Genomic DNA, 12529 nt, shown 5'->3' with positions numbered 1-12529 from the left:
CTAGTGAGTTTTGCGATGGATTAAATGACTGAAAACCTATCTGAAAAGAAAACCAGAGATAAAATTGTTGGAAGAATTCTTAAGAGATTACTACAGCTATTTACCTCGGATGAGCTCCCGACAAGATATTCAAAGGCTAGTACTTGGAACGAATAATTCATACAAACCATCTTACATATGTTTCAACTGCAAAAGTGTTTGCATTACAAAAATGGATCCTCTTAAATGCGTGTATTTCACAAGGCAAAATTGCCACAGAAGAACATGCCGTACAGACTCTTGGTGAACCGACGCTATATAAATTATTCCTAACCTGTTCTGTCCATCCCTTTTTTCATTCTGCATAATTTCTTCCGTGTTTGTATTTCATCATCGCATATTTTAAAACGCTCTATCGCTTGTACTTTCCCATCACGTAGTTTTAAAGTGAGTTTGAGTGTGCTGAAAGCCATGCATTAGTGATGTCGCGTGCTGGATAAGGTAGCCATCTCATTTACAAGGCAACATGATGGAATTATAAAATCTTAATTTTATCACAAAGCGTTAAACTAGATTTGCAATTTTGCGAATTATTACTCAACTAATGAATCATTCAATGTGTTTAACGAGCAAAATTGAACCAATTCTGGGCGATGTGAAGGAATAGCTGAACTGTAGACAGAGAGCCACAGATATTGTAGATGAACATTTTTTCCTAACGCTCATCACTCAGCTATTTCTAGCACTTCTTCCTGCCCCGCCGTGGTTTGATGCCTTTTGCGAAACCCGTCAGTGAATTAAGTGGATAAAGCAAATGCTGTAGAAGTGGCATGCGCCGGGTGAAGAAATACTTTGCATTCTTCCGTTATTTCATTCCGCCAATTTGAGGTTAATGACAACCGTAGATGGTTGGCCCCAGCCATAGATAATGGCTCTTCGCGAGCAAACACGATCGTTCGTGACGCGACCGAAAGGATTCGCTGGGTTCGAAAGGCACGTTGATGCACTCGTACTGTTGATGCTTCCGTTGGGAAGCGACAGCAGAAGATGTACGTGGCATTTGCTACGATGACGTAAAACGATGGCGAATGACGAAAGAAATGGTTCTTGATTAAACTTATTTGCTGGCAGAATGGAACGTTTGGAAGGATATCTCTTGACTTTGCAGTTCAGATTTTTACAATATTTTTAATGGTGGCAGAATTCAAAATATATACTACAATTAAATTTTGCTATAATTTTTAACATCAATTTTATTTGATATCTATCCAAAGAATTGCCTCTCAAAAACGTTTTGAAACTGTTACATCACATACTGAACTGTATCATGCAAACGATTCATCCCAGAGCCCGCTCGCCACTCATCGACAATGTTGAAGTTTCCTTTTTATAGCGAGCACAAAAATGCCTTATTCATGATTGAAGCTCAGTTTTTGTGCGTGCTTGAGGTTTTTTTCGCGGTCCCCATGATCGATCGAAAGTGGGTCCGATTGCTAGATGGACGAGCCGGTGAAAACGCAGCTGGTACAGCTGTACGAGAATTAGCGCTTTGGTTGGTGGGCAAAAAAAAACTCCCCAGCAGAAAGCTTTTTTGCTCGAGCGGACAAACCAAAGGAAAAGAAACTTCACCAGCAGCAGTAAACGATCCCACGCTTGGCAAGAAAATCCAACCAGCAGGCTAAGAGAAAGAGCAGCCGTTGCACACTCGGAGCTACAATCTGGTCCGATTATCTGAGCACTTTTATCGGCTCCATCGATTACCGTCAAGGATTGTCGAGTCCTTGGGCAACCGTCCGACGATGGTAGCGTGGCCAGCATGAACCCAAGCACGGTGAAAGAGTCAATCGTTAATATTGCGCGAAAATTTTCATAAAATAACGAACGAAGGCCCCGAAGGCTCAATTTTTGGCCATTAATTTGTTCCCATTTGTTTAGCAACTTTATGGTAATGGCGCCTTTCGACACTTGGTTTCCAGATGCTATAAACGAAAGTAACTGAAGTATGTTGTTTACTAGATGTTTCCTTAGCTTTTGTTGGTTTCGTATAATCATTACACAGCTATCCTTGTTTCACTAGTGTTAGTTCTGAACGTTTATTTTACATTAGTCGAGTTCTGTACTCGATCTAATTCCTAATCCTAAGGTCGTGTTCCGCTAGTTGCCTACCGTTAGGCGCAAACACTTAAACTTGTTTTCAGGAGACGCTTGTCGATTCAGAAACTAACAGTTTTAATTGCAATGATGATTTTGATAACCGTTTACCAGCAAGATACAAATTGTAAGCTTGTTCACAATTTGTTACCCTTGCAAGAAGGTCAACCAGCTCATTTAAACTTTCCAAACTCCAGCAGGAACGTTTCTCACGCAACGCTCACACCATCATGAACTCCAATTACAAGCGTGATCACTTAATTTTCAACCTTTTGCCGTTGAAAGATGGAAGTAGGAAACTCGCTTCACCGATCCCATCAACGTGTCCTCACCAGTCTGATGCGTGTTTAAACAGTTTAATATTCATAATTTCCAGGACGTCGCGAACCCCTGGTTTCGCGTGTGCGCCAGATTTTGCCTGGACCGCTTACTCACTTGTGTTCAGGAGGCCATCGTCAGCGAAATTTCGCGTCAAATTCCAGCTGTCCATCAACGGTGTTGTCGCCCGGGCGCTAATTGCATGCAAACACCGAACACGAGTTGCCGAAATTCCATCCCATTTCCGTCGTTCGTCCATCGACGGTTCCGATACGTGTTACTGTTTGCCATTTACCTATAACGGTAAGCCGGTTCGCACGTCGGTATGTTGGTCTTTCCCGTTTTTACGGGAGGGAGGTTGAAGAGTTTGCCAGTGAGGGAAGTGGTTTCCCATTTCCCAAAATCAGGGGGGTGACTGGTACGAGAGCGAAAGAGGTGTGTTATTTGGAAGGCAAATGTAAAATATATGTTCGTTACTAATGGATTCCTGTCGACGGTTCCGCTGTATGCAGTTCGCGGGATCTTCATCTATATTTTTGCCCTCAGCATTCAGTCAGCACGACGACAGTTGCATCGATCCGGTCGTCCGTCCTGAAGACTCCGCCAGACACACACACACACCTTGCAGGAAAAAAACGGGAAGTCTGGCTTGCATGGTATTTGGGGGGACAAATTTCTAACCCAAGAAAATGTAACGTTTTGTCCCTCAATGGCATCGTAGTTGATAGTGAGGTTATGTACTTTTTTTCTATGGCACTATGCTATCAAGATGCAGATAGCGGTGATGATACAGAGTAGCAATGGTATAAATCTTGTTCAAAGTTTGGTCAACGCTAAGAGGTTTTGGAGGCCACCCTTGGTAGAAGATTGGAATCTACTCTTTCACCTTCAGTGCTGCATACAGTGCTTCTCTGTTGCAGTACCGGAATCGGATCGAATAACCGACGGTATATGTTTACCCACGTCGCGATGTATCTATATTTGATTAAGATTCAATAATGCTCAATGCCAAATCGAATACCTTATCAACCCTTACTTTTTGCTTCACTTTCAAATACACATACTGCTTTCCACACGATTCGAATCTAGGTTTTCCTTCAAACTATTCCAAATAACGCAAACCCCCTTTCATGACCTTCGTGATCATGAAAATGGATGATGCATAGAATCGTTTTGCTTGAAATCGGATCTTTTTTAATTCGAGCCAAGAGTGGCCACTTGATTCTCCTGCGAAACGCGAAGCATCGTACATTCGGGGTGATGTTAGGTTCGGTTTACTTCGCTCAATAAAGCTATAAATAACGATGCATTATTTGTGGTTGTTGTTGCTGGTGACCGAAAAGGGCGACTAAGTGCTCGCCAATGTCCGGGAGCAATAATTTAATTGGCATGCGGCACTCGGCAAGGACCGCAATTATTTTTAAACTGTTCTGCCATTGCACACTGTGTTCCAGAATTTCGGGGTCAATTGGGTATTGACTTTAACTAGCGAGCGGATAAAGCGATAGATTTGACTATGCTTATTATGTTAGATACAGCATATAATTAGATGAAAATAAACAACAAATACAAAATATGCGGTTCGTAGCTCAGTTTATTTAAGAATCATTTTTCTATATCTGAACTCTGGTCAGGGCTCACTTTAAGACTTACTTACAACTATTTATTCAGGTTTCTCTATACCTTTTTTCTCTCAGAATAGGGTTCACTCTAATCTGATCTAAACGCTTATCATTAACATATTCTTTGTGTTGAGTATTGCCTATCTGCAGGCGCGAATAATTCGATCCTTTCCTACGGGATCAATCGATAGTTTATCCATGCCTAATGTAATAAACTGTTCTTCAAACTATAAACAAACTATTTTTTTATGTTAAATTGCGGTGTTTTTTTACAAGTTCTAAAGAAGGATGATAAATTTAGTAGTTTGGGATTTATTTCCTGACCAAAACAGCTATCGGAAAGATCGATTGTAAGCGGATTTATTATGTTGTGTGTGCGATGTTTGCAGCATTTTGACTGATAGCAATCCGATAAAAGTATCAATTAACAACAACAAAAAACAAACGAATAATAAAAACTTTACTGAACAATCGGTGATAAACAGTCCGAAACAAAGTTTAAGTTGTCGCCAGCGAGCGATCTGAGCGATTGCACTCAAACAAATACATTTGGGTCACCGGGAGCGTGTTCGATGGCGACGGATTACTATTTTGTGGATGAAAGAGCAAGAAGCATAAAACAACGGAAAAGCAGGATGCAGGATTTAAAGAAAAGCTGATTGTGGATGCTAAAATTAGCAACCCCCGTTGGTTTTGGACCATCCAAGCCGCTGGTAAACCTGTCTAACCGTGGCTGTTTGTGACCGTTGGTAGAAAGTGTGCAGTAGGGCCGTTTGTACAACCGTACGTCCAGACCCGGAACGATGTTTATGGCTAGATTTGATGGGATTTGCCATTAGTTTTTAAGAATCAATTAGTATCGAACTGAAAATTTATATCCCGCTCTCTGTTTTCCCAGGCACTCTGTGTGTGTGTGTGTGTCTCTGGGTTGGATTTGGGCCGGCTGGTAGTTATTGTGAAGTGGCTGTTCCGATTTCCTGTGCCGTGCTAATAGATTTATTGCACTACACGTGCCCAACGACAGCATGAAACGGTTGATTATGGGTCCGCTTTGGCGTTAATTGGAATCGTGGATTTGGTTACAGTTTGTTGGAGAGTTTTCGTAAAATAGTGTAGCTCTTTTACGGGAGAATTTGGTATGATGGATGGAACGTTAAATATTTAGAATAAATAACCTGTTTTGAGTAGTATTCATAAATCGTAATGTTCATAATAGTGAGAGCACGGGTGAAATTAATCACCTAAAACACAGGTCCCCTCACAGATGCCTGTATCTCCAGGAAAAGATAAACATACAATCTGAGTCTGGCCGGATAATAATGGAGCGTACATTATTCACGGTAATCACACAGCTGATCCTAATCCTAATCTACCGGCATTTAAAGCCTGATCCACAATTGTAACGAAAACCGGTAGCCAAACTGTCAAAAGTGTTATTGTTCCGAATTGCTCCGGCCACTGGAACTGGGACGAGTGATGTTATTTTAGTGCCTTTGTTTTTCTAAGCTTAAGTAGCTGAAATCCATATTTTTCGGCAGCACACAATAGATCATCAAGTTTGCGCTTTCAAGCTGAGTGAGCCATCACTCGCTGTGGAGCAGCCCGGAGCAACAGTGACCTAGGGAACCAACTGTTGTACCGAAGGCTCCCGGCCTTTTTTGGGCGGGTTTCATGCACAGCGGGTGTTGCCGTTTCGAGTCAGCGCAAAAGTCGAACGGACATGTTGGTAGACCGCTTACGCTTGACTCGCAACACAGGCAACCCATCATAATCCCATATTCAATTAAAACTTCATCCTTTTGTCGTCGCAGAGCCCCGAGGGCTAAATGCAAAGCCGGGGAGAAGGAAAGAGTGTGCGCGCAGGATGTGCTTTTCCGACAGGTCGATTGAGTCTTGCTCACTCCGGATTTGAGCGTTGGAAATCCACGCGACCCGCTGGTAAAATTTTGCCCTCCACGCCCTGTATCAACTTCACCAACAAACGCTCGTCTGTGCTTGAGGTCGTCTGGGCCACTTTCACTAATGGTACGGTTTCGTCCGGGATCGCCTACAAGGTAAGGAGTGCTGCCCGCTCGATAGCACTCGTGCGGTTCAAACTTTTACCAGACCGCCTTCACACTCACACACACACACACTCACACCGTACCGTGGCGGACAGCTACCCGTTCAAGACAGCTTCCATGCGGTACTGGGCGCCTCCATTTCGATTTCGAAACGTACCCTTAAGCCAAAAACGACCGGATCGTCACAGACACTTTTCTCACAGATGGCAGTACGGCCAGTGTCAAAGGGACTGCGTTTGTTTCAATATTTTTCCACCCCTCTTGAGCGGGCACTGATTCCAAGTACCTCTTTCCACGCTCATCTGCGGTGACGGTAAAGCCTGCGGGCGACACAACCGGGTTGCGTTCTCGATTTGAATGAAAAATAAGCGCTGGCTTATTATTTAATTAATTCGGGTTAAAAAAAAACACAACATACACACACACATACGCAAGCGACCGATATGGCAGCACACATCGGTGGTATTGAGCATGGTTTGGGTTTAATTATTTTCCAACCCGCCCTTCACGTCTTAAGCTTCTAAATCCATTCCGAACACGTCCATGATGGTTGGTCCAGCAGTGTGCTATCGGTGTAAGGCTTGCTGGTTTTCCACAGTTAAATCCAAACTCTAAACGAGCGTGTATGTCACTTACACCTTTTTCTCCCCTCGTGCTTTGTGCCTGACTGGACACGTTCGGAGAATAAATCATAGCGCTCAGTTTCGTGTCAGAAATTTGGAATTTTGTAACCAGTATGTGGCCAATGAGTGTTGTGCGCTTGTTAGTCGATTTAAGCTTGGGTGTCAATTTAATTCATTACTATGATACATTACACTTCCTGAGTCATTAATATTGTGTTATTTTGATTTTAGAGCATTTTTTGTATAGTGTATCATCATCATCATCATCAACAACAACATTAAATATGACAAATTTAAAATCTCGAATTCAGTAAGCTTAAACCTCTCTATGCTTTAGGAAGCGCCAATTGATCTATACTTATTGTTTAAGTATTTTTAATGAGAGTTTAAATGTAATAAAATGCATTTTTTATTTGTTAGAACTTTTAAAAATGGTTTTAAGTTTGTTCAGCAAAGGAGAAAAAGATAGATGGATGAAAAGATAGATAGCAAGGGGGAAATCTTTGTAATCATATATTTAATTAATTATTGTAATCATGTATTTAATTGTAAAATATTAAAACGTACGCAGTACGCAGGGCTGACTACTTTGCGACGGGTAAAATCAAGTCACAGAAAGTTAGAAATGGCAGGCCGAGACATTTCAAGGTTGAAGTGTCAAGGACGAATAAGAAGAAAGGAGCTTAAAAACTGTATTTAAAAGAAAAGTTAAACTAAATGAATCAATGTTGCTTCCATCTAGGTTATTTCTTTTAGTTTAGACTATTATTCCTTCAAGAAACTTATTTGGGATCATAATGCGCAGAATGTCCTTCTTTACGAGGTATAATTCTTTGAGAGTTAAATGAAAAGTATGTACAAAAAATCCTTTCGATATATCATCACACCCTGGACAATGAACGCTATTGGTTGTGTTTTTGGTAGTAAATAGTTTTTCAGTTAACTGATCTTCTATATACCTGTGAATCTCTTGGTACATGAAAAGTTATATATTCCTCAGATACTTTTATTAAAAGGAAATATTTTCCGCACTCCTTCCCTTAATATTGGTTTTATTCTACTGAACAACAAAAAAACAGCAGCGCAGTTTTTAGTACACCCAGTTACGACCGCTTAAGAAAATATAAACATTATAATGAAATAGTTTTGTTTATCGGTCTGTGAGAGCATCCAGATTTGAATTAAAACCTCGAACCCTCCGTAGCTTCCAAAACACACTGCATTCGGTTCGTTCGCTACCATATGAATAATGTTTTGCTACACTCACACACAGACTAGTACATTCACCACCGTTTCCATTCCATTTTAGTGCAGTTTTACGACTCGACTCGCGTGTGCAAGTATGCGTGCGTGTGTGTGTGCTTGCAGCCGAAACCACTTCCCCGGGAACTAAAAACAAACACAATTTGGCTCGCAAGTTTGCTAGCACAAACAGTACCAAGTCAATCAATGCCTTCTCGGTGACCTCGGGAAAACAGTTTTCCTTTTATTTCACCAGCCTACGCGTCTAGCCGCGGCTCGAGAGAAACGACGACCTCGCACAATGAAATAACAGCGAACCCGCTTTTCTCTGTCACCCGAAATTTTATAGTCTGGCGGCTGGAATTTGTTTTTCATTCGAATTCGGTTGTACGTACCATCATCAGCATCATGGCAGCAAACAGTCAAACAGCGCATAAACATTGAAGTGAAAATTATGCCGAATGGGAAGAAAATTCACACAACAACAGCAGCCGCTCCAGCAGCTCGATTCGCACGCTCCATCATTTACACAGCTGCCGAGAACAATGTTTTGCTTAAGGATGGCTCGGTCGCGTGATAGAATTCGTGGCCGGGGGTTTTTTCAGCAACCCCCATCAGCAACTGTTTATCCGCTTCACCTATAAATATTCGTTGTCGCCGGAGTTTAAAACTATGCCCGGCGTACATCAACGCACGGCTGTTTATTTGTGTGTGTGTGTGTGTGTGTGTGTGTGTGTGTGTGTGTGTGTGTGTGTGTTTGGGGAAAAAAAGGGCTAGACAAACATCGGGGGCCTCCGAGGTTCACCAATCTACTAGACACCTTTTACCGACACCCGATCGAAAGACAGTTGTGAAAACAGTTTGCATGAGATTACAGGCTGCTTCTACTGCTGTGATGCCTTGCTTTCGACGAACCGCACACCAAGAACTTCTCATACGAGTCATCTTTGAACGCGAATAAACATTGGCTGCTTACAGACGGGGTAGCATATTAGCAGGCACAACATAGCTCCCGGTGTTGTCGGTATGTTCAAAATCATCCCCGATGATGATGGTGATGTGTCGAAATACGTCAGGCTGTTAGAAGTGTGCATAATGAATAGAAAATTAAGCCAATCATTTAATTCCAGCTAGTGCTAGTGGCCATACCAATTTGAGTGACACACAGTTTTTTGGCTCTAACATCAGGAAAAACCCGTTTCACCACAACGGATAAACGGAATGATTGGAATTAACATCTGGTTATCGAATTTTCACACGATTGCACAAAGGATATACGAGTCGCTCCGATGAAGGCAAAAGAAGATAAACGCGTACCCATACCACTACTAATAAATTTGCAATCAATAACCGATGTCGATGGAAGGTTCTCATGGTTTTTGTTTGTTGTTGCTGTCGAGTGGGCTGGCAGTGTGGCAGTAAATTGAGCCCCTAATTAAAATTCAATTAATATCAGTTCATCACCTACCATTCATACAAGCGATCGCTGGCTGCTGCACCTGATTGCAGTTTGAAGTGGTTGTGCTAGCGAAAGTCAACTTTACTACTCTATCGAGGCACTGATTGTGCCGCACCGTCTCGGTGGTGCATAAATTATTAACATTTTTGTTTGTTGCTTATTGGTCGTATTGCGGTTTGGATCATCAATCATAACAACCACTACGCCCAACCAGCGGCTGGTTGTTGCTGTTTCGTTACTTTCCCGCTTAAAGGACTTTTTCCGGGTAAATATATGCAGAACCACTGGCGAACAGCATTTAAACTGCTTTTCAATCAGTTTTGTTTGGGAAAGGTTTAATTAAAAGCTCTTGATTTTTTGAAATGTATTTATACCAATCGTTGAACAATACGTTGCTTTAAATTAAATGGTTTGAAAACAAAAACACACTTTGAATCGCGGTTGAAACATAACTTCTTTCGTGATTTTTAAAGCATAGCGGGGAAAACCGTCCAATTGAAACTCTAGTTTATTATTCATTATTTACATTGCAAAAAGACAAACATCCAAGCAACCAATTCAAGTGGATTCTGAATCTTTTTTTCTCGCTTGTTAGAAGTAAAATGGCTGCTGTAAAATCTTTCGTTTGCATGGTGCTTTTGGTGGCTAACTGAAACGGTTTAAAGCATATCCCTAGACTACAAATTAAAGGTTTTCCAAGATTTTTTTTTGGTGAAATGTTGATCATAAAATGGCTTACCAGACTTATTTGATACTCATTTGTATTCATTTTTTTGAAAACTATGGTAGAAGAATGATAGAAGAGAAATGTTTGTCCAATGATTAAAGTATTTTTCTTCTTTTTTTATTCATGAGGAACAGTCAATATGGCCAATATTGCTAAATGAAAAATAGTTGCTGTCTATAGATTGATTGATTACCAACATCATTTATTGATGTTAAGCATGGTTTCAATTCGACGAATTTTCATTCGGTCCTCCTATGATAAGGTACTAATTTGACACTCATTTATGTAAATAACGAGCTTCAAATGAATTCTGTTGCGTTTTACTAATCATTCCCTTTATTATGAAGATACGTCAACCAACCTCTTGAGGAAAAAAAATTAATCGGCTGTCGAGTGAATGATACTATAAAATGACTTTTAAAGTTTGGTTTAAAAATATATTTTTTAAATCCTATTGTAACTTTTCCATTGTTTTTTTTGTTGTTCCGATAAAGTGTGGTTATCTTAAAATCAAGTTTTTAAAAAATATTATAAGTAAGGTCAAGCTAATAAAGGTTTATAGGGATATTCACTTGAAGTTACAGTGCCTAACAGAACAATAAGCGTTAGACTTTCGATCCCGATGATCACCTGCCCAATCTGCATCTGCGAAAGTCTTGAGATCATCAGTCTTGTCACCGGGATTCAAACGAAAGTTTGTTGCAGCTATCAGATATCGCATGATTCGCTTCTTTTCAGTCCAATCCGCGGAATTTGGAGTACTAACCTTTCGACTGAGTAACGATTCTTTTTCTTCATCTTCCTTGACATCACAACTTTGAAAGGTATCGGCCTGCCATTTCTGTCTTTCTGTGACTTAATTTTACCCGTAGTAAAGTAGTCAGCCTTACGTACGGGGAGGCGGTCTGGATGGGATTTCCTTTCGTCGAAAATCTCACGGTGGTCCTTTCGGGCGAAGATCAGCGCCGTTATCATCCCTGCCAACGGACCGCCCAGTATTTTTTACTCTCTTATAATTAGTAAAATATAATTATGACCTATCTCTTCAACTTGTATTGTTATTCTTAAACACACTAGTTACCTTTTTGTTCTGTTTCGACCTGTATAATATAAGTAATATCTCATAGTGCTCATCCCTCAGGATATGTGAGAATTTGTCATGTGGAAGCCATCGTTATTTACGCTATCGTTATTTACAAAATCACCCTTAGCAAAATCTTCTTTTATTTGTAGCACTAACTATGACAAAACATTATTGAAGAACGCATTTTAAGGAAATGATCTAAAATTTGTTAATAACTGATAGGTTTTGCTAGGAAATATCTCGAACCTGTATTCAATAAATATTAATGAACGTCTTGCTTCCACTTTCTCAGTTCATGGAATTATTTTATGATTCTCTGAGAAAGCTGAATCTCTTATGTTCCTTTGCGCGATTGCTTAACGACTCAATGATGCGTAAATGTTTGAGCATTGAGTTACCGAATGATCTAAACAAAAAGACAAACACAAAGTTGTTCCTTTCCTTTACACACAAAAAACAAACACAAAATTAATTTGCCATGCTAAAGGAATGAAACAATATTTTGAGCGAGCGATAGAGCGATGTCCGTATCGGAAAGCACCCAACCCAACAAAATAAACATTTTCCGCTACTTGTAAATGTGAACCTTGTAACATCACTCGTTTCCGACAAATGTTCCGGTGTTTTTTTTATTATTTTGCTTCTTCACCGTACCCATCTTATTGTATGCTCTGACAACGGATGGAAGGATTCTTATAAAAATGCGAAAATTAATTACCCGAGCTCAAAAATAAAAAGGGTTCGGTGAAGGGATTCAACAGCATCGCAAAATGTGCTGTGAAATGTGTGAGTGAAGGAAAGGTAGCAGTATTTAAAAATGCAGACGCACACTCCCGTTCCGATCCGGAGTGTACATACACCCTCGACATATTTTACGTGCTGATATTAACTTGTTGTAAAAACCGAGCGACAGAATGTTTTCCAATTTTCTGCTATCGCCTTTAGCTCGGTTTCTGGTGGATGATTAAAAACTTTTGTCTTGTGAGCAAAATATTATGTTGTAAAGATGCATAAATCTTACCTCTTTATGCGTCACGAATCTGCTGCTATCGGTTCCGGTTGACTGGAATGGAAGAAAGAGTGAGGATTTAAGATTTTCAATTTTAAATTTGTGAAGATTTTTAAGAATCAGGAAGCTTACATAAGGTTGAATAGGGATGAGCAATTCGGGTAAAGTCTCTTCAATTTCATCACACAAAATTTTCAAGTTAAAGTCCCACACGCATAACGAATATATCCTCTTTCCCATAAACAACTCTTA

General features: G+C 40.4%; 1 protein-coding gene across 12 annotated transcripts in view; it reads right to left on the bottom strand.

The window, feature by feature from the left end:
• Window positions 1-12529, bottom strand: part of LOC118504624 — a 102977-nt gene that overhangs the window by 78437 nt on the left and 12011 nt on the right. For 10 of the 12 annotated variants that reach the window (XM_036039313.1, XM_036039323.1, XM_036039327.1 and 7 more), the window contains exon 2: window positions 12290-12331. The exons of the other annotated variants lie outside the window; for them this stretch is intronic. The gene's annotated coding sequence lies outside the window, so the exon portion shown is untranslated. The remainder of the gene's footprint in view (window positions 1-12289; window positions 12332-12529) is intronic. 12 annotated transcript variants of the gene reach the window in all.

This window comes from Anopheles stephensi, chromosome 2 (assembly GCF_013141755.1).
Source record: "Anopheles stephensi strain Indian chromosome 2, UCI_ANSTEP_V1.0, whole genome shotgun sequence".
In the NCBI taxonomy this organism is placed as follows: domain Eukaryota; kingdom Metazoa; phylum Arthropoda; class Insecta; order Diptera; family Culicidae; genus Anopheles; species Anopheles stephensi.
The sequence above is the reverse complement of the archived record's forward strand: the minus strand, read 5'-3'. Positions and strand labels throughout refer to the sequence as shown.